Consider the following 22,349-nt stretch of genomic DNA (forward strand, 5'->3'; position numbering starts at 1 on the left):
AGTCCATCACCTAAAATGTTGCAGCTAATGGTGGCTCATATTTGATTTGTATCTAGTGTATTTTAAGGCTGCAAAACCATCCAGCCAGGATAAGTGTCTGTCTCAGTGCTGTCCTCTGCCTGTTATTATATATGTTTGTATTAATGATGAGATATCCTGTAGCATTAGTCGATTTAAATATTGAAAACAAATGTTCTCCTACTTCTCTGCCTTGGGGCTAGGAGTGATTATTTCAGTCTCTTCAGTGTATATGAATCTGCATCTGTTAGAGGTCTCTATTCTGCAGTAAGCCCAACATATGAACTCAGTTTGCAAATTCATCTGAGAAATGCTAAAATTGGCACCTAGTTCTGTGAGTACCTATACTTAATGTATCTGTTGGTCTAAGTACCACATTGCCTTGGAGCTGCAGTTTTTTAGACTTAGCTACTTGGGTCAACATCCTTCTGTCTCTTTATTGTTTACATCTTGATGTTTCAGTGTCACCAGGTTACATTATTATGACCCTGGGATGCAAACAGCCCATTGCTGAGGGGTTTTTTTTAGTAACTTGGCAACATTATCTAAAGCAAAGCAGACTCTTGAAATTGGGACATACTGCAATACACAGGGACAATGAAAAGTGTTTGTGGTACAGAGTGTTTCTTGCACATTTGAAATCTCTGTTATATCAATATGAATCCAAAAAGCGAGTGGCTGAAGCAAAAAGTCTCTTTTTTTTTGCTGTTTAATGTTTCTGATAAAATTAGCATTTGCAAAAAATACACTTAGAAATGGTATAAGAGTTTCACACAATAACCTTAACAATGTTTATAGTGCTGTTTATAAATATGTGTTTAGGGAGATATAAAGTTGTAGATCATTGACCTGATAAGCCATAATATCATTTTCAGAGCTATTTAGGTGTGTTGGCTGAATGAATGTTTAGAATCGGTGAGCACATGTAGTAAAAATTTGCATTAAAACCATATCAATTTCAGTTGCAGAGGAAGCATTCCAATGCAGAATAGATGGGCCACTGGATTAATCTGTATTCTAAACCGGGAGCAGAATTTGCCCAAGGGACATCTTCTAGTCCTAATGTGGGGTGGCGTAAGGCAGTGGGAGGCATTGCATCTGAGACGGAACAAAAGACTGAGCTGTAGCTCCTGGGTGCAGCTCCTGAGTCTGCCCCATATACCCCAATGGGTCAGTCTGTGATGGACTCCATCAAATGCCCTAATTTCTAGCCCTTGACATGAGGGACAGCTGCTTCTATGACTACAAGCAGAGAGATAGAAGTAGATGCTACTTTCCATGCCACTCCTGACATGAGTCTAGTGATGAGTCCCCAGCACTTTTTGGCTGCTGCATGCTGGTTTCAGCATCTGGGGGCTGCAGAGTTGAGATACCAGCAGAAGCAGAAGGCTCAGCCCCTCCAGAGCAGTGAGTCAAGGGAGAACCTACATCCCTAGTGAGTGGACAGTGGAGGAGGCAGGAAGAAAACAAGAAAGTTTGGGACACATTGCTATGAGTTGCAGAAAAATAACAGGAATTTAGCAAAACTGATACTCAGTGTGGTGATGTGCCATTTATGATGAAGTGCCTCAATGTATCCAGATCATTTTGAACATCTTGTTTCTTCAAGCCAATGTCAAGATCTTTTTGTATCCTGCAATCTGGAGCTCATTATGTGCATGACGCATGGAAAACTGTGTTTGCCTCTTAATAATGTAATACTGGGGAAAACAAGTTCTTAACCCCATTTTCTCTTGGACAACTTCTGCATTCCAAATTCAATCAATTTTACATATGTGCACTTGAATATTTGTACATATGCCTCACTGTGTCTGAATGTGGATTTGAAAGTCATACTTTGTGCAAAAATCTCCCCTAGTCACTGATCCTTGGTTGATGGCAGAAGAACAAAATACATAAAGTGCAGTGCTCCATCCACCCGTCATGACCTGAGAGATGGAAATGCCCCCTTACTGCCAATGTTACAAACGGGTATTTCTCCAGAGGGAGATATTGAAGGATGCCGTGCATCTAGGAGTTTGTTGTTGTCTGCTTCAAAGTGAGGAGAGAATCAATAATTTGTTAGGCTGTGAGCTGACGGCTTGTCTGGGTGCCAGCTCCGGTGCCCTCCAGGATAAGCTGCCAAAGTGACTGAGGGAGCAAAGCAGGATGTAAATTCCACAAGTCATTTTCCTGAAGCTCTTATGTGGGAAACCTTTAGAAGCGTCTCAGTAAGGACAAAATCCTTCCAGGCTTAGTTCTTGTTTGAGCAAAGTTCCTTCTGAGGTCAGTAGACCTAATCCTGAAGTTTTATCACTTGTTTACCTTGATGGGATTTGAGTGTGTGTGTGTGTGTGTATGGGGAAGAGAGGGAGGGAGGGTCTTGGGAAAGGGTGTGCTGAAAATGTTTTCCTGGCAGGCTTCTTTCTGCCTGCCAGGCTTAGACTCTGCAGAAATGAGCACATATGTGAAAGGAAGGCTTGCTTCAATAAAAACAAACTTTGCTCCCCACTTTTTCAACAGTGATAGAAAGACCAGGTGAGGATTCCTCTTTTCTGTGGAGGCTCTTTGGTGCCTGAGCATGACCCAGCCCCATCTCTCGGGGATGGTACAGCTCACAATTCCATATATGTGCTTCAGAGGTGGTTTGCATCCAAGACCTTCTTTCTTTTGCATCCTGGAGGGAAAAAAAGCTCCCCAGGCTGGCAACCCCCATCTTCTTTTTAATTGCAACACAGTCCATCAAAGTGGTAAGTAGCATCAAATATAGAAGCAGATGAGAACTGTGACACTGGTTTCTGTTATTCTCAAGCTGAGAAAGAAGCTCTGGGTTTGCCATGAGGCTCTGGGGAAAGAACCTTGCAGGGGACTTTGGAGCAAGTCCTGGCTCTGCTTGCCCCATGTGAAACCTCATAAAAGTTGTCTTGTCCTTACTTTGCAAATTATGGCAGCCCACAGTGCCCTCAGCAGAGATTTCTCCTGCATATCCCCCCTCCTCTTTCTTCCTGCAAGTTGAAAGTTATCTCCTTTATAATGGACTTAGCCTTTATTAGCCAAAGATCATGCCTCTTTATTAACCTTCCAATAAGGCTACATCAGCTGAGTGAAACACTATTCAGCAGGGCATATGGTATCATAAAAGTCACTGCTGGTGTCACACAGCTGTGTACAATGCAGGAAATGGAGTTGCTGCTTTTTGCTTTTTAGTCAAGATGGAAATAATTCTTTTCTTCTATTCTGCTTTCTGGTGAGTGACTTATAAATGGCCTGTGTGAAATTGGCTCTAGAAAATATAATCAGAAAATATATAGACTGTTGCATTGTTTTTTATGAATCCCAGATCATGATACAGGGGGGATTAGATGGTAAAATTTCATTAAAAGTAAAGGAGGAACACTAAAAGTTCTGCTGCTGATCCAGGGAAAGTAAAACTCCGTCAAGCCAAGTAACATTGGGCCATCTTGAACTTTATTCCCTGCTATTTATCTAAAGCACATTTCTTACTTTCAATAGATTTATACTTCTGCCAGTTTATATCTCCATGAGTTTAAGAGACTTTAACTAATTAAGAGCAGAGAGATTTTCACCATGCTGCCACAGCCTCACTGAAAGAATAATTTTCAAGCGTTTTGCTCTCTGGGAGCATATGAGGCCAAAATTATAAATAAATAAGTGTCTGTGTACATATGCATATATATATATTTAGATGTTCAGATTATATTTATATCCATATCCATATTTGTTTTTAAAAAAAGCTTTAGAAATGAGCACCTTCAGAGGGCAGAATGTACATACTGTAATGCAGACTTCTGGGTGGGTCTCCGGTTGTGTTAGAAGCTATTTGCAAATTAATCATGGAAGAAATTTAAGAGGTTTGATCCTATGGGTGAAGAAGTGTGTGTGTGTGAGTGCATGTGCACACATGCAGAAAACAGCTGTGAGGGATGCCTGTGCTTAAATTGATCAGACAAATTGTATTACTTCTGTCCATCGATGCTGTTTTGAAAAATGGCAGGCTGATCATATTAAGATAGCTCAGAAATGTCTTTCCAAAACGGCTTTTGGGCCCCAGTTCCCACACACATTTACTTCCTTGATTCACTTCAAAATCTGCTCCCCTCAGCATTTCCTGCACTTGTTCACACAGATGCACTGAAAAATGCATCATTATCCTGTGGTTTTCTGTAACAAAAGGTGGATTTTGGTCAAATCCAGAGAAAGACATACAGAAAAAGATCATAACTGAGGAAATGACTGTGTCAAATTGCATATTAACAGTGAGGGAAAAAAAAAATCCCAAACAAAACAAATGAAGGGAGAGGTAATTCAATTGAAACTCACAACTGCATTAACCTTACTTGTGTTGGACAGTGCCTGACTCCACAATAAATCCTGTACATCAAAGTTCAAGATTCAGATTCAGGAAAACGTATATACAAGTTCTTAACTTCATCCCTGTTGTCAGCATGATCCAGTGCCTCTTGCATCACTGTGAATCTGGTTGGCAACTCTCACGAGGCTTGGTGCAGCACTGAGACCACACAGACTTTTAATTCCGCGTATAGGTATTTGTGATGCCACAAGGGGAGAGTCTGGTCTGAACCAGAGCCTTCAGCAAATGTATCCAGAGTGTGAGTGATGCAAAGTGAAAGCAGTCAGAGGAAGAAAGATTTGGTTTTGGAAGTTAACAAAGCACGTCTCATTTCAGTGTGGGGTGTTTGAGAAGAACAGAGTCACTTATAAGACCTGAAGGTTGAAAACCAGCTTTGTCAGGATAAGAGAAGTTACAGATGCATTATTATGCTGTTGCTAAGATCACACCTGTAGTATCATGCACCAAGATCATGCTCTTAACTTCAGAAATCAGTCTCCAAAGGAAGACCGCAACATTAAAGGAGATATGAGAGTGGGAGTGAATTTAGCCAATTTCATCTGAAGAAATGTTTAATGGCAGGATGATCATCTTAAGGGTCATTTAATAATGGGAAAAGGAAATTACACATAACACAAGTAGTAACACAAAGAACAATGAATTCAATTTAATAAAGGGCAAATTCAAATTGGAAATGAGGCTAAACTTTTAGATGGTTAAGGGCAGGCAGAAAGGGAAATCATTTGCTTAATGAGGTAGTTATGACAAACTAGGTAGAAATATTCTGGTTTCCAAATTCAGCAAGTGTGGAGTTGAATCTTTCCTGCCTGCTACAGTGCATTTGACCAGGTAGCCCAGCAGTGTTTTGTCAGCCTTGTCCATTATGACCATTATTTGCATTAATAACCCGTATTTGAATAAAGGCATTACAGTAGCATCAGTACATGGTGAGAATCCTTCTTTCATCTCTAACAATGAAAAAATAAATTAGGTATTTTGTGGCTTCACAATATGAAACAAAAAGTTAAGTGTGCTGTAGTTGTATGAGCTGAGATTTATAGACCCCATGGAGATTTACAGCCTCACAGCGTTTGTGTCTGGTCAGAACCGTGCTATAGAAAGGCTAGTGGGGATTTTTCCTAGGGCTGTGTGGGACTGGGGTGCTTCGCTCTTCACTGTGTTGCAAAGACAACTGGACACCCCAGAGGTACCTGTTCAAAATCCTATTCTTGTATTCCACTTCCACTGTTTCCTTGAAGCAGAGCTGACCTGAGGGCTGTTAGTAAGGCTACGGTTGTTCTTAATTAACCACCTACAGGTCCTGCTGCTCCAAATGGGCTCTTAGCCTCCTGCCTGCTACAGCACTTTCTAGGAGCGTGTCTGAAAACAGGCTCGTATCTGTGTTGCCAAGAAGATTTTATGAAAAAAAGACTACAAATGCATAGTGTCAAAACCTCACATCTGAGTTAAAGTGGACCAATGTATTTACAGTGTACATTTACTTGAATTAGCAAATGGTGCAAGAACTGATACTGATACTTAAGTCAGCGATTCTAATATGATGAAGACAAGTGATTAACAAAAATGTTTATCTCTTTGTGGCACAGATATACAGCTGATATTTCTTGCTATATTTTAAATATATTGACAGACACAAAGTACCTAATTAATGAGGTTTCTTAGGGATCCCAGTTAACAGGTAATGATCACCAACTGATGGGTTTTGAAATGTCTGAAAATGAAATGAAATTATAGCATTCAGTGCAAGGAAATGGCTCATATTGTCCAACACAGCTGATGATTACTGTGTTTAAGTAACAGAATTTTGAGCTGCTCAAAAATTAATGCAATTTTTCCAGGACATTGATAACGATCAGGAAGTGAATGTAAAACTGTGATCTCATTGTCATTTGGAAAGTTAATGGAATAATCTGATGGGCTGAGCTTGCTAGGGATCTAACTGTACAATAAAAAAGAAAAAAAATCTTAAAGCATTGGTCTTTGCCAGCAGCAATGGAAGTGGAGAAGACAGTAGATTTTATTCCATAATTATCTGAGATGAAAATGGGTGGTGTCCCAAAGAGAAATAAAACAGTGTTTCTTTTTGTGAGGCCTGAATACTAGCATTGGTTGTTACATGCTGCTATGGATGTGTATGTTGGAGACCTGGTTGGAAAATTAATTTATTCCTGTAAAAATGTTGCTTTTACAGAAATCTTTCTTTAAGCTTTGAGATTTTCACTGGTAGAATTGAAAGTTATTTCAGCTACTGGAAAATTTCAGATGGAAACCTGGTTTCTGGTCAAGTTTTTTTCACTGGTGCGAACACATAAATGCTTGCAGGAGTAGCTATCTTTACTGGTGTGGACATTGTTTCCTCTACAGTAGAAATAAATCCTTTTTTTGCAATCTATTCTGTTTTATCTCTTGGTTCTGCAACATCCCTTACTGGATGTACAGGCTGCCTTAGCTGCTAGCTCCTTATTCCAGTTGTGAGTTTCTAAGTCTTGGTTTCTAAGTGTCTATTCCAGTTATAAGTTTTTAAGGTTCTTGGAGGACTTGTCATCCCAGTTGCTCTCAGATCTCTACTCTTTGCAGATGAGATGAAAATGAGTAATAATGTGTTTGTGATGTTCAGTGAAAGTAATGGCAGTAGTTGCACTGGCAGTAAATGTCAAAGAAAGAAGCTGTAAAGGCTCAGAAAAGTAGATGCAAATTACCAAGAGTAAGTGCAAGACATTTTTCTGAAATAACTCAATCTTTTTGGATGGGGTCAGAGAACAACAATCACAGATTTAATCCACATATGAGTTGTTGAAGTTGTTGAATAATAACCCATAAAATTTATACTAGTAGAGTTGTTCCAGGACCCTAGGAAAGGTAATGCTCCCTGGGTGTTCATGGGAATATTTTTTGGACCTATATAGCACATTACCACTGTTCATCAACTAATATGTAGCACTTACTGCACTCAGCTGTGTAACTGGGGAAGTTGAGTTGTCAGCAGGAGGTCAGAGAAAATGATCTGTTGGTTCCTTCTTGCTTTCTGATGGGACAGGAGTGCATGAGCTGTTGTCTGGAGAAGTAACTCGTGAACACTCACCACTACCTTCTGGGACATCTGGGACATCCCCTTCCCTTTTTTTTTTCTGTGTCAGCTCCTTGTGCACACCTTCTCTGAATAAAGGTCCTAGATGTCCCTATTAATGCACACAAGCATGTGTGTGTTTGCACCGAGTGAAGAAAGTTTGAAGCTGCAGAAAGCTGTGTGATTAGCAATGAAACATACCTTCATGCGGACCATCCTTTGTGTTGTTGAAAGGTGAAAGCATGGATGTTTCAGAATTTGTTGGGATATTTTATATAGCCTAAGCAGGCTGGTGCCATGTTATTAGAAAGCAGAGTTGATTTGGAATGTGCTGGTAGTTGACAGTCTCTATTTAATGTACAGATATATACATCTTTCTGAATAGCCAGTAACTTTGTGGTTTAGACTCTCAGCTGAGAAGTAAAAGACAATTGTTAAGTCTGGTTAAATTAGGCAGTGTGAAAGTATAAGCTTTAGTCTTTTATGCTGGAGCATCCCATTATTCCTTAGGGTGCAGATGCCAGGTGGTCTTTCCCTAGAAGGTCTCAATTTTATCCCCATGTAAAATGGGAGAAGCTTTGCAGGATGAGAAAACTCTTTCTTGTGTTGTTAAACTAAGGACTTATTTTCAGTATCTTCCCTCCTTTAAATAGGTGTCAGTCACCTTTTTGTGGTTAGATACCATAGACTAATTTCTGTCTCTGCTCTGGGTCTGTAGTTGAACAGAGTAGTTCATCACCAAGGGAAAACAAGTCTTTCTTTATAACTGTTTCTCTTCATTTTATCTCGGCTTGTCAGTGTCTGGCAGATTCTCCATCCTTTATGCCATTCCTCTTCAGCTCACTAACAGAGCCGTCATTAGCTCTGCATATAGGGCAGGCTCACGGTTTTCATTACTTCTCTGAAGCTTTGTTCACTCCTTCTTGGGTTTTCTTTGAATTTTATTTTTTTTTATAGGTGAAAAATTCTGGCTGAATCTGGTTTTGCTTTGCATGTTCTTAACACTTGTAATTACTACTGCACTGGAGTGACCTGAAGTGGTGCTGTAACTGTGCCTAACATTTCTGTTTGGAAAAGCATTTATGATGTTGGCATGTGTATCTCATTTTGTTAAGTTTACTTGTACTGTTTAGAACAATCTGAGGAGATTTATAATTGCTTGTTTTGTAATACAGCCACAAAGAATTAAGTAAAGGCTTTATAAATAATCTCTCTTTTCCTCTAGCCAAAGAAACACTGTCATGCTTTCATATATCAACTTATTTAGGGTCAGAGTTTGACTTCTCTCTGCATTTGATAGGCATATATAAGTTCTGCATCTGAGTACTTCACAGAGGAATTTGGCACTTTGATTTTTAAATGTGGTGCCAAACATGTGGAGAGAACAGCGTAGCTTGATTAGAATGGAGCCCATGCAACGACAGGAGGTATATTTTCAGCAAACATTACTATGAGAAGAGACGACAACATAGGAAACCAATTGCAATTAAAATTGTTCCTGAGTTGATACTGGAGATGGATAACTGCTAGCTTTAGATATTTGCTAGCTAGGCAGAAACTCAGAAAATTAGTGTTTTCTGAGAACAGAGATATGGAGGAAAGATGGCTGATGTTTAAGACTCTACATTGGGACTCAGAAAATTGACTTCAGTTCCTGTTCTGGCTGCCTCACAGGATGTCTCTGTAGTCTTGGGTACGATTACAAACTTTTAACCATATGTTTATGCTGCATCCATTAATCCAGAGCCCTCATTTTAGTTGGTCTTCATGAAATTCTAGCCTACCAAATAATATTTACTCATTAGTCTCTACTAGAAAGTATACAAATGGTCTTTGGAAAAGTTAAACTAAGTTACATTTAGACTGAATTGGAATTCTGTGTCCTGGTCAGTGATGGATGAAAAGTAGGCCCTTCGGAGATAATGACTATATCAGATTTGATGTTCAGACCAGGCATGGGATCATTTAAGTTGTTTCAAGAAATGTTGTGAGGAGGGAGAAGGGAGAACGGGAGGCAATGCTTACCATAAAGGCTATGAGCTATTTTCCCAAGATCTTAGTCACATAACTCAGGAAAGAGGAAGGACCTTACAGAAGTAGAGAGCCTTCCTCAAAGAGAACTTTATTACATCATTATTGTATCAGCCAAATGCAGGCACACTTGTTTTCTAATGAAGAAAAAAAAAAAAAAGCCTTTTTTTTTCTTTTTCTAGGTAAATCATCCACAAACAAGCTTATGAGAAAAATAGAAGGAAGAAGGCCAAAGAGGCATGCCAGAGAAGGAAGTTTGCAGAGTCCAAGGGGTTCAGAGAAGACTGCAGTGGGACTGCCTCTGAGAGGGAGTGTTTACATCACTAATTCTTGACGGGTTTACCTTCTGGGACTTTGACCTTGGACTGCTGCCGGGACATTTGTCTTGGACTTGGCCTCTGGTGAGTTAGTGGTGGAATGACACACGTCTCTGTTGTGCTGAAACATGATGTTTTCAGATTGCTCAGCGTGAGGGGTTTTGGTCTCTGATCACTCTGTTTCTCCTGCTCCAGTGATGAGAGGATGTGTCAAGTAGTTAAAGCACAAATCTGGGAGCTGGAAGACTTGGCCTCTGTTTCTGAGGCTGCCACATCCTGTATGTGATTTTGGACAAGGGAAAGAATGACAGACATTAGATGTAGCATTTTCCAAATGGTTCAGGGTTCTCTTAACTCTGCTGTCATTGGACTCAAGGGGACTTTCTCCCTTGATTTTGTTGGGAATGAGGACCTTATATTTCAGAATGTGTATGAAGTAAGTAGGTTTCTGTAATCATCTGAATACAAAAAATGTGTGCCTGCTGCAGTGCAGAGAACTGCTGCAACTTTTGCAGATGCTGTTTAGTGGGTGGGAGAAGCACAGTTTAGCTAAAAAGGTAGGTCACATTCAGGTCCTAGTTATACCAGTTCAAATCCAAACCAATGTTGGTGTGTTTAGCCATACCTATTACTTCTCAGTCACTCAGTATAGGTAGAGGTGATGCAATATGCGCAGAGGAACAGTGAATGGAAATTGGTTTGTTTGGTCCTAGTATACATTCCACACTAAGTAAACAGCATTGCAAAGGGTCAGCTTTGTAATACTGCTTTTCCAGTGTGGCATTACAAGAAGACACTATTTACAGTTTGGGCCTACTTTGTGCTGTCTGAAACTAGGAAAAGTTTCCACTTTGGAAAGGTTGGAGCTTCTGTTTGGAAAATAGGCATTTTTAAGTTCCTTATGGAAAATTAATTTTTTATTTTGACAGAAATATAAAATGTTTCTCTATGATTTTGTAGTATGATGGACGTGACACAGAGTTTTCCAGAATAACCAATCTGGTCCCATCCTGTTGATTCATTTCCCTTAGACTGGCAAAGAGATATGGGTCCACACAAAATTGGTCCAGGGGAAGTGGCAGTATTGGTCCTGCAGGCAGCTCCCAGCCTGGGAGTCCTCTGAAAATAGGAGGCTTGAAGGAGGCTGCAGGAACTGATCAGGTGGTGCCATTTGCAGAGAACAGTCTGCAGAAGGGTGTTCAGTAAGCCCTAGAAATCCCAGATATGCTATTCATTTGCAGATTGGTATACTGTGCATAGATTTGGTCATCTGACAAGGGAGGACAGGACCATATGGCCTAAGCCTGCTGATGGAAAAAAACCCACACAGCTAGAGGGACCGAGTGCCACTGTCCCTAGAGAAAAAGAAATAGTTGTGTGCTCCTTGTGTTCTGGAGGCTTGCTCAAGCAAGTCCCTCCTGTACTGTGAGCAGTCTAGAGGCAGAGGAATGGTATCTTACTGAGAGCTATTTTACTGCTTATTGGGAATCCTAGAAGACCTGGAAGTTTGATCTTAAAATCTGCTTGCACTTCCATTTCTTTGGCTTGTGGCATGGCTGCTGCAAGCTTGGGGATTCTGGCCTGGAGTTATCAGTGCTGTAAAAGCACAGACCCGTTAGCTGTTTCTCTGGCCTCCTGCAGTGTGAGCTCACGGGGAGCCACACAGGGTGCCGTTAGAGACCAACAAGGCAAGCTTGGTCCTTGGTCCCCTCACACTTCTTTTTGATAGACCTGGCAAAACCAAAAGACTGGATGTGCCAATGTTGACAAATCAAGCTTTACTGTCAGAAGAGAGTTGTGTTGGAAATTTTCTGGGCAGGTCTACTTTGCATCCTGGATCTGGTTTAGAAACAATGCAAAGCGTGAACTTTGCTCAGTGGGTTTTACTTCTCTGATCTTCATTGTACAGAATGGTGTGCAGCAGCTGTGCTCTTCAGAGGAGGAATAGACATTTTCTTTGACTAAAGATGTTTGCCGTTCTTTCCTGTCTCCCCTTGAACTCTTTTCATATTCATATTTTCAGTGCTAATGAGAATCATGACTATATGCTAAAAAGATCCTCTATCCTTTAAAACTTCTCTTGGAATAGCCAAAGACAAAAAAAAGTAATGAACTAAAGCTCCCTCTGAGTTTTTGACTCATCCAATCACCTAAATTAATCAGTGTTAAAGAAAAGTGTGTAGCTTGGTGCGACCACCCAGGGGGCTCTGTCTGGCTCCATGACTTGCATTGCTTTGTCTGGGTATCACAGTGTGCATATGGTGTGGGATTATGCTCTGTCCTCAGGTGCCTGCCACACTTACACTGTGTAATCAGACTGAATTTGGGATGAATGTCAGCTACAACATAAAACTATTTCCAAGCAGCTGTAGATTTAATATAGGCCTTTTAGGATCAAATTTTCATGTCCAGTATAAATCCACTGAAGGAAAGAGTTTATTTAGATGCACACAAGTTGAAAGTAGAATCTAGACCTAAATGTTTCATTCAAGCAGTACCCCAGGCACCGCCTTTGTGACCTTGTCCATACCTTCTATGTATATATACATGCTTTTGGTGACAGCTTTAAATTAATAGTCATGGCTGTATGTGGAATGGGCAGGAATGAATATAGTAGGCACAACTCCATGGTGTTCTCTGTAGAAACATTGCAAGCAATGGGGACTAGTGTTTGGGAGGCACCAGCCCATAAATTGGGGTTCCTCCCTTCCTCCAGTGGTGCCACTGGCTTGCTGTAAAACCCTTTGCAAATCACTCACCTTCTCTGGAGGTTCAGTTTTGCTTTTGTAAAGCAGGAATAATGATTCCTTTCAGCTGTGCCTCCACAGCCGTGATTGAGTAGGGCTAACAAGGAGTAATGCAGTCTTCAGGGAGTGGCAGCGCTGAAGTTACTCTAGCAAGTGTTTTGTACTAGGAGAAGAATGTATCCTTAAAATATTTAATCAACAATCTCTGGGTATATATACCCCTACTTCTGCTTTAAATACTCTTAGTGATTTAAGGCTTTATTATGTCTTTCCCTCTTGTTTATCTCATGTTCTTAACAGAGGCTTCACTTTAGACCATAATGAAGCTTTTTAACCATACTTTTACTGGCTATAGTTGTTAGGAAATCTTCTGCATACTTTTTTTTTTTTTTTTTTTAAATGTTGACCCCATTCTCACTTTCTGAACTATCTTGACTTTTTTTAAAGGGAAGCAATAATGAATTTCCATATGGGCTATACCTTGTAAAAAGATTATCTCCATTTATTCCTTCTATAAAGTTTTCAGAAGGGAAGGCACTGTCCCAATGCACAGAAGCAATTTTTCTTTTCAATGGATCCTGTGACTCAAATCTAAACCTTTGCTCTCAGAGGAACACTTTTCAAATGTTTACTTACTGCTTGATTCCTGATAGGCAGTCTGGAAAAAAAACAGATGAGGTGTTACTCCTGAAAGTTATACTGCTTTATATTGTTTGAAAGGCAGAGATTGAACTGATTTGTCTAGCAGCTTGCCTTTTCTCAACTGGGGGAAAGAGTTCCTTTGTAGCTCAGGCTTTTATCAACAGTCCAGTAAAAGTGTTTTTTATATATACATAAAAAATCATGCAACATTTATATAAAGCCTTTCATCTTGATGGCTCCAAAGTAGTTGACAAATTTGTCAAGTAATTTGTCAGCTATGTTGCTCAAAAGTTATCTCTTACTCCAGCACAAAAATGGAGTTATTTCTATACTGGATGAAATTGTTCTTGCTACTAATAGTTTTTTTAAGTAACCATCAGACTTGTAATGCCTTCATTACAAAATTTTAATCTAAGAATTTTAGAAACTTTTTCCTAGTCATTTAAGGGAATTTAATTAAACATGAAGTCACCTTCCTGTTCTAGTGAGGTGAGGGGGGAACTGGTGCACGAGGCGTGCTGAGCAGGAGAGGATCAGCACTGCATCTGTGGTGTGTGTAACTGGGGAAAAAAAGGAAATAATACACCAAAGACAAAACCAGGGTCCTAGAAAGATCCCCTTCTGACAGTCACTTGGTGATAAATTCCTGTTCTGTGGCACAACTGGAACAGATTATTGTGTATGGGCAAAACTGCATGAACTGATGGGGATGCCTGCTCTTCTCTGTTACCCCTGTACTCATTCCAGGCTTGGAGAGGAGCCTCTGTGCCAAGAGTGGGTTGTCTTCCCAGGGCTGGTGATGTTTCTCACAGCAATTTGACCTTTACCTCACTGGTGAGACCATGAGCTTCCATGGCCAGTATTTCCATATAAGCCTTGCAGATGAGCGGTGTTTGCCTCTTCTGGAGGGGCTCTGCGTACACATCCCATGTACATACACACTCTGCATCTGTAAGGCTTCATGAGAGGATCCTCTTGGCTGCTGAACTTTTCCCTTGTGCAAGTCGTTGGCTACCTCATGAACAAACACGTTGCAAGGTGACTAAGGGTTTCATGATGGGATCCATAGCATGAGTGTGTTAATGGAGTCAAGTGCTATTTATTGGCTCCAGCGTATTTCACTGCACCCTTGGCGCATTCGTGCTTCCTGTATGAAACTTGGCTGAAGGAGTCAGAACTGCAAGACATCATCCCAAATTCCAGCTGGGATGCGTAACTTGGCTACATGACACTCTCCCCTCTTTGCCCCCCTTAGCCACTTCCCATGTTAAATAGTTTCTCAGGACTCAAAGGGGAAGGGGGAGATAATCTCCAGGCCAATGATTCTGATAAGTAGAAAAATTACATAAATAAATTAGCCATGATTAATAGTAAGAAATTGTCACTTGTCTCATTTGCCTGGAAGTTGTAGCTTGCTGAAATGGCAATCTTTGTCTTGTTGTTGGGAGGAATTGGGATGCTGAGGGTAGGGATTTATTTTACACATATTTTCAAATTGAAAAAAAGTGTGATTTATTTTCTTTTGCTGCAGCTTGCTCCCAATTTTCAGTTTACATTAATAGCTGTGGGAATAGCAGTTCTTATTGCCATATACTTTAGCTATTAACACGGTGTCTGGTTTGACAGTACATCTCTCTTAATTTTGTTTTTATTCCCTTGCGATCATAAAATATGTATCAGCCTTCCTTCTTAATCTCCTTTGGCATGTCCAGCTAGTTAATTTGTGTCTTTTCTCCTTTAGAATTTGATTTTTCTAACATCATATACTTAATTAGAAGAAACAAACCAACTCTCTACTAAAACTTTCTCTTTTTTTGTTTTAATTAGAAATTTGTTTGAATTCATATTTAATGGAATGATTTCTCCAGGAGCCCCTAACAGCTTTCTACCCCAAATGTTTGCTTCATTGATATTTTAATTGCTGTAATAATCAGCATTCTGAATAAGAGGTCTTTCCCCTAGCTCAGTAAATCCATACTGGCTGAGTAAAGCATGTCTGTGATTTATGTGCAGATAAACAGCTTTGGATCCTATCCAATCACTTCATCAGTTTTAATTCAGCTGCCTAATCAGTAGCAAACAGGAGGGTTGTTTTTTGTTGTTTTTTGCTTTGTTTTATTTTTAACAGGGTGGGGGGTGTTAATACAGGGTTTGGCATGTTCCCCAGAATGGCACAGATAGCTCCCCATTTCTCATCACGTTTGTGTCAAAGTCAGCTCTAACTTTCTAAAAGAGTTTATAAGAAGGGGATGAGATGCCAAGACCTGCCTTTGGGCTTTCGTTGGTATCTAAGGAACCATACAGATATGCAATCTGAACAACAAGTCTGCTCTTATCTCATGTTTTATAAAGGACATCCCTCAGATGCCTGAAAAAAGTGGAAGGGCTCATATAGAAGCAGATTTTGTTTCCTGTGTGTGTTTAGGGGTTGATGCCTTCAAAATTATTTCCACAGCAATCATGTTACTGCTGTTGCTGTTTCTTAACAGGCAAAATGACAGAAGGGGGTCGAGGAGGTGGAAGTGACCGGTGCCTGCGGGGTGCAGCTGTGTAGGAGTAGGAAGGCTATACTGTTCCTCTCACCTTTGCAATTCCAGCCTATAGTTTGCTGCTACATGTCAGCTATGTGCATAGTACTATAAAGGCCAGGGTGGTCCAGATGACCCCAGACTGAGGGTCTTCTAACTTAAGGCTCATGACCACAGTTCCTGACCTCATTTTTGTCTACAATAACCCAAGCAAGTGCCTGCTAAGGTTAGAACACTGGACCATTTACATTATTATTTAGTAGTGCCTTGTGTCCAGAGGTGAAGTGTTCTCTGATTTATAAGCAGCCTCTGAAGGATTACAGAAAGCAGCCCCATTTTGGTCATCTGATCTAGGGCAAGCAGTCCCATCTGTAATAATAAAGCTTGCCTAAAGAGCTTAGCATGATTTGAGTAGTAAACCACGGCTGTGTGTCTCTGAACCTTGTCAGCTGCCCTTCATTTCAGTGTGTCACTAACTGTGCCTGGCCACTTCCTTTACAGCGGGAGACTGCAAGAGATATTAGTAGCTGTTCTTCTGTATCTGTTTTTTCCCCATTTCATAGCAGCTCTTGCTATGTAAGCAAGCAGCAGGCTCGGGAAAGCTGTGCTAGGCTGGGTGGCCATCACTGTACTGTTTAGGAGGCAGGTTAACTGGGAAGGAGAAGACATTGACATTGCTACTGTATCATCTTGGGGGTTTACATCATGACCCAGATGACACATACCACCTTTTTTTCCATGTCAGATTAAAACCACATGGCTCTGTGTTTCAGTATTACCAAGAAGAATCCCAATCGGAGCTGCTAAATTCAAGCTTCTGGGCTCAGCCTTAATTCCTTGCACACACCCTTAGCTGTAGGGGCTTTAAATAGAGTTTTGAATCATCATGAAATTCAGAGAATTAGGCTGGGCTAAGGGAAGGGCAGTTAGATGGCTTTGTGGCAGTTTGGGATCAGTTCGCAGTGCAGATGTGCATGTCCCCAGAGACCTTGGGCGAGGTGTTTAATCCAACTGCTGTGTTGGGCTTTTTATAGCTTGCAAAAGGACAGTAACACCTCCCCGCCTTAGACTGGGGATGAAAAGAGGATAAAACCCATTAATGAAGACACTCAGATCCTGTGGTGGTTCTCGTACAGCTTCACCTCTGCTACAGCAGTCACTGGGCTTTTTATCTGCAGTGCTTGAAGATTTTTCAAAAATGGTTGTGAGCATTTTTATACTCTTTTTGCGCATGGTCAGAGGAAGGCAATGTGGCTTGCCCAGAGATGGGGACCAGTCAGTGACAAGGTGGCAGTCATGCCCCTGCTAGCAGATTACATTTAGCAGAGCTCAGCTGGCAGCCCTGGAGATGCAGGAGTAGCCTGTGGAAGGGAGAAGGTGCCTGCTTTCTCCTCCTCCACAGAGGTTGTGACTTGGCTATGGCAGTAGCCCCACACATTCCTTGCCTCAGGATGAGCAGTTTATTTTTATTTTGGAGTTCCCTGCTTTTGACTAAGACAGCATGGCTGTGGAGGGGGAAGTTTGACCATTATACTATACTGCCTATATTACTCTGCTTATTTTTAATTGATGACTGCACTATGGAGGGACTACCAGGCTCAGGATTTTCCTGGCTTTGACTTAGCACAGTCTACAGGTCTGGCTCTTTTAACCTCAACAGGAGCTCTGAGCATCCTGTTCCTGTTAAAATTAATGTGAAACTCACTTCCAGAGTCCTGAAAGATGAAGGCTATCCCATATGTCTATCTGCTGCTTTAATGGAGAGATAGGAAAGGTTTCGTGCTGTAACCTGAGAGGGAATTCAAACATCTGAGAAGTAATTTCAGGAGAAGGCTCAGTTTCTTGCAGATCAAATGGTGAGTTTAGGGAATCCTCTATTCTCTGGCCAGAAGGGAGATATTATGGTTAGAGTGTTAAGCAGTTTGCAGACCAAAAATCCTTCTGGTGATCAAACCTGAGTTTGTGCTGACCAGTGGTTTATTTTTTAGAAAAGACTGCCAGTCCTGGAGGTTTGATTTAACAGATGCATCTTATTTTCTTACAGCCTGTTATACTGGGCTCTGAACTGCCTCTTGGGATATCACTAAAACAGCATTTCCACTGTTAGCCTTTTAAAGAGCAAGAGTCAACTGGCAGTCAAGGCTGAGTCTTTGTTGGGTGCTCAGTCGTGGCCGGGTTCCCTTGGGTTTCCCACCTTCAGGATTCAGCCCTGGCAGAAGAGCTGCAGAAATTTTCACATCTTCCTCCCTTTCCTGATTTCTTCCACAAGGGAAGACTGATTGGAGAAGGAAAGAAATGTGAGAGTGCCTATGCATGTTAGTCTTAAAATGTTGAAAGAAGAGATTGTAAGAGCATTTTCAGGGTTATGGAAATGTGATCAATGAGGCTTCTTGTAGCAAACAATTGCTTCAGTCCTCTCAGTGAACTGGGTGACTGGTTCCTCTGTTGCTGCAGTTTGTTTTTTTCAGATGTCGCTACGTTTATTATTACTTTTTCTTTATTCTTTTTTACTTTTATTTTCCTTTTTCTCTCCTCCTTTTCCTTTTCCTTTTCCTTTTCCTTTTCCTTTTCCTTTTCCTTTTCCCCTTTCCCCTTTTCTCTTTCTCACTATTTAGAAGTTGTTGTTCAAGGAAGAATTACAATGGTGGTGAGAGGTGTGCCTGTGGCTGAAGTCTGATGGCCCATTCCTAAGTGCAGCACCTTAACCCATGGGACCCCTCTGGCATGATATAGGGTTTTGGCAGACCAGATTTTAGGTTCCCTGGAAAAAGTATTTTGTCTTTTTAGTATCTCTATTCCTTGTCTATGATGTACAGTTAACGGCATGTGCTCCTTCTCAGGAGTGTGGTGAGGAAAAACCCATCTGGTTTGTGAATGCTCAGACATTGCTCTAATGGAAGCCATGTAAATAACTAGATAAATTATTTCAGTGAGATTGTCTGTCGAGCATAATAGGTAGCAGGGTCAGAATCTCTTCACAGTGAATCATTTCTTACTGGCTGAGTGGGATTTGTGCTCGCAAGCCATTGTGCAGAAGCGTCCTCTGATTTTTGCTGTCTCTGTCTTTTCCCTGCCTACACTTTTAGCTCCTTGATCTCTTGCTGGTAAGCTCCAGGGAACAGAGACCATCACGGCCAACGTCTGCACAGTGCTTAGCACAAAGAGTTCAGGTATAGGGTAGGCTTTGGAGTGCTGCCATCGTGAAGCTAAGGAATAAATTATTAGAAAATGATCTAGAATTTGTGATAATCTTTTACAATTTTTGCCTCTTTCATCAGGTTTTGGTGGAATTGTGGATTTTGGATAAGACAGAAGGGTGAAGATAATGAAAATAACCTTTGAGGTGTGGGTTTCTTGAGCAGATTTGTTCATTCTGTGCTTTGCATTGAGATCAGTGTCCTCAATGTTGGAAAGAGGGGGGATATGGCCTCACAGCTAGCTGTCTGTCCTGACAGGCTTGCTGTGAGACCTGGGTCAAGTCGTGTAGGCTGTGTTCACACATCTTCATCTAGCTGCAGGTCCTGGATTGACTGGAACAATTTAAATAGGTCTTTACTAACCTGTATCTGAACTGCATTTGCGAGTAGTTCTGCTGACAGAATGGAGGGTGCAGTGAATTCTGGCAGGGGTGAATGACAAGGCAGGGTGAGGGGCGGTGGGGACAGGAATGTCCCCAAGCAGAGCACTGCAGTGAGGAATAAGATGTGTGTTCACAGCATACATTTCTCACTGGTGCAAATCTCCCACTTGGAAATTGGGACAAGAGTGATTCTTTGTCTTCAAGATTGTGAAAAGTTCAGGCAGGGCTGCACAATTTCTAAGTTAGATTGAATGTGTTAAAATATTTATTGTTTCTACAAACATTTGCTGCTAGCAAATCTGTAGGCTGGGATTTTTGCAGAAAGCAAATATGAAGAAAATGATTGCAGATGAAGCAAGTTTTGAAGCAATCTTCAGATGAGCATTAAGGAAAATTTTTACACTGCTTTGTGATTAAACTTAAATAATATGTTCTTTAAACTTTGTTTTCAAAATAATGTCAACATTTGCTATTAAATTATCTTCCCCATCAGATAGAAGATGTAGTTAGAAATATCCACTAAAGTCTCTTTTTCTGATGTTTCCACAGGTTACTAAGGATTTTCCCTGGAGTGTGACTTTGAATATGACACTTCAGTAATGCAGAGGCTGTAAGTAAAATAATATCATGTTTGCAACCCTTCTTCAAGAGCCATGTTTACACTCTTTCCAGAGCTTTCCTAGAACTCATCTTTGCTACACTCTACCTTGCAATAAGCTTGCAAGGAAGTGACTGGAAGATGACATGGTTCTAAAGTGGATTGTGCTATTTTAGACACTTTGCTTTACCAGCTTCTTGTTTCATTTAAGAACTCCAGTAATGGTTGCTCAATCTGCAGGAGAAAAGCCTAAGATATCTATCAGTATTGCAGGAAATTACACAAACAGACAAAAATAAAAATACCTCATTAGTGTAGATGAGCAGTGAATAAAATGCAGTGATAGGTTACCAAAATGTGGCATGCATTTGGTTCCCAGGCACAGAACAAAGGCCTTATTCTGCTTGTAATACTACTAATAAAAAGGCCTACTAGAAGCTGAATAAATGAACTTGAAGGCTGCTGACCTGGTCATGTATTTGTTGGCCTTTGGTAACTTGGTGCCGGAGTTGGGTATCGGAAGAGTTTATCACAGAGGCAATTTATGATTGTGAATGCTTGTAAAAGATACTATTTCCTTCTCTTCCTCAACTTTTCCCGTCTTTTCTGAGGCGAATTAGTGACCTGTTAATTTTGGTAGCTCTTTTCTGAATTCTGCATTGTTTTTCTTAATCAATTCTCCCAGATCTGCTCAATCTCCATTTAATTCAATCAGCTACTCAACATCCAAATCTTTTGTAATAAAGACAGTGCTAATTTTTCCTTTTATTTCACTTGTAGTTGATGGCTTTCATCAGGTGCTATCGTATAACTCAATCATCCACCATTGGAATCTGTAATTTAATCAATAAAGGAGGTCATTTTTCTGAAGGAGATCAAAAGTGAAAGAGCTCAAGGGAAATATGTGGTAAAAGGAAGGTGAAGAACAGACAAGGGTGATAGGAACTGTGGTTTGCACTTAATAGCTGCACACCCTGGCAAGTAGGAAGCAAAAGAGATACCACTATTTTAGAATTAATGAATCTAATGATTGCACCTATGCACTCATCTTGCAAAACCTAGAGGGAAAATAATGGATGTTACTTAAGTTGCTATGACAAGTACCTTGTATCAACTTCGCCACACTGAATGGTGTTAGCAACCCTGCACATGAGCAGTAGTGTTCACACCAGAAGTTTGATACCGAGAGACACCAAGAGATGAAACTCTGTGTTATGTGAGATCTTCCAACCTTTCTGTTCATATGCCTTTGTTCTATTGCTGTTGCTTTAGACAAGAGCAGAAGAGGGAGCAGCCACTGCATCAGGCCACTCTTGATGTGCTTGCTGAACTACTCAAGGCTTTGCAGCACAGGGATCTTGCTGGCCTCAGTAAAAGGTGGCTGTGGCCTGTGTATCTGCTCTGTCCCCCTGCTTCTGTGTTTGTTTCCACCGCTTCTGCTGCCCCAAAGGAGGGGGTGGTACTGTGCTGCCTTGGCAGGATGAGGGGATGGCCATTCATTACTAACAGTGAGAGCTCTCTTGGTTTCATGTCCTGGCCCATCTGAGACGTGCAGTATCTGGAAGAGCATTTTTGCCAGTTCTGCTGCAGAAGTGAATTTTCCCCCAAGCATAAAGGTTTATTTTGCTCTCAGCCCCTGGAAGGCAACATGCCTTTTTCACACTGCCAAGCAGCTTTGAGCAAGGCCTGGGAGGGAGATTGAATGCCCCACTGAAGAAACACTTGTGCTGGGTCACAGCTAGGAATCTTCCCTTGGCTTCTTGACTTCAGAGGGAGATTGCCTGGATAGGTCTCATATATCAGGCCTCTGAAGAGTCAGACATGATTCTGCTGATAAATTGCTGGTAAATATTATGGTCTCAACTTGGCAAGGTCTGCAGAACTCAAGATGAAAGGTATCAAAATTATTCACTCAGAAAATGTTAATATTTAAAATTGCAGTAAATTGTTTGGTCTTTAAGGGACATCAGAATGCTGACTTGCTTATGTCCCCTCCAAAGCCCCATTGCTAGCACTGTAGCCACATTTTCTGCAAAACAAATGTTGAGTCAGCCATTGAAAATGTATCTTGGGGCATTTTTAGAACATTTTTTTAAATTGAAAAAGGCACATTAGTAAAGAAAGGCTTAATAATAAATTTGTGGTAATTTTTAATATGCGGTGTGTGGCATTTGTCTCAACAATTTTAGTACTCCCCTTGAGTGCTACTCCAGATTGAGTAAACAGGTATTTAGAGAGTCTTCAGGTACTTACTTTCAACCTGGGTTGACAAACTTTTCTTGTGGTAAGCACATAATTTCGTAAGACAATAAGACAATCAACTGATGCTAGTGAATAATCTTTAAAAAAACCACCCCAAACACTCTACAGCAAAAGCTATCACTTAACTTTGATAGAGACTTACCTCAGGGTTTGTTAAGTGTTGAACATCATAAATTGAGGAATGCCT

At 40.8% G+C, this 22,349-nt stretch overlaps 1 protein-coding gene across 3 annotated transcripts in view; it reads left to right on the forward strand.

Annotated features, from left to right (window-relative positions):
- The window catches only part of SEMA5B (semaphorin 5B), a 276,944-nt gene that overhangs the window by 66,764 nt on the left and 187,831 nt on the right, over positions 1 to 22,349 (forward strand). For all 3 annotated transcript variants that reach the window (XM_074910110.1, XM_074910111.1, XM_074910112.1), the window contains exons 2-3: positions 9,671 to 9,889; positions 19,852 to 19,912. The gene's annotated coding sequence lies outside the window, so the exon portion shown is untranslated. The remainder of the gene's footprint in view (positions 1 to 9,670; positions 9,890 to 19,851; positions 19,913 to 22,349) is intronic.

The sequence above is a fragment of the Athene noctua genome, chromosome 7 (genome assembly GCF_965140245.1).
Source record: "Athene noctua chromosome 7, bAthNoc1.hap1.1, whole genome shotgun sequence".
NCBI lineage: Eukaryota > Metazoa > Chordata > Aves > Strigiformes > Strigidae > Athene > Athene noctua.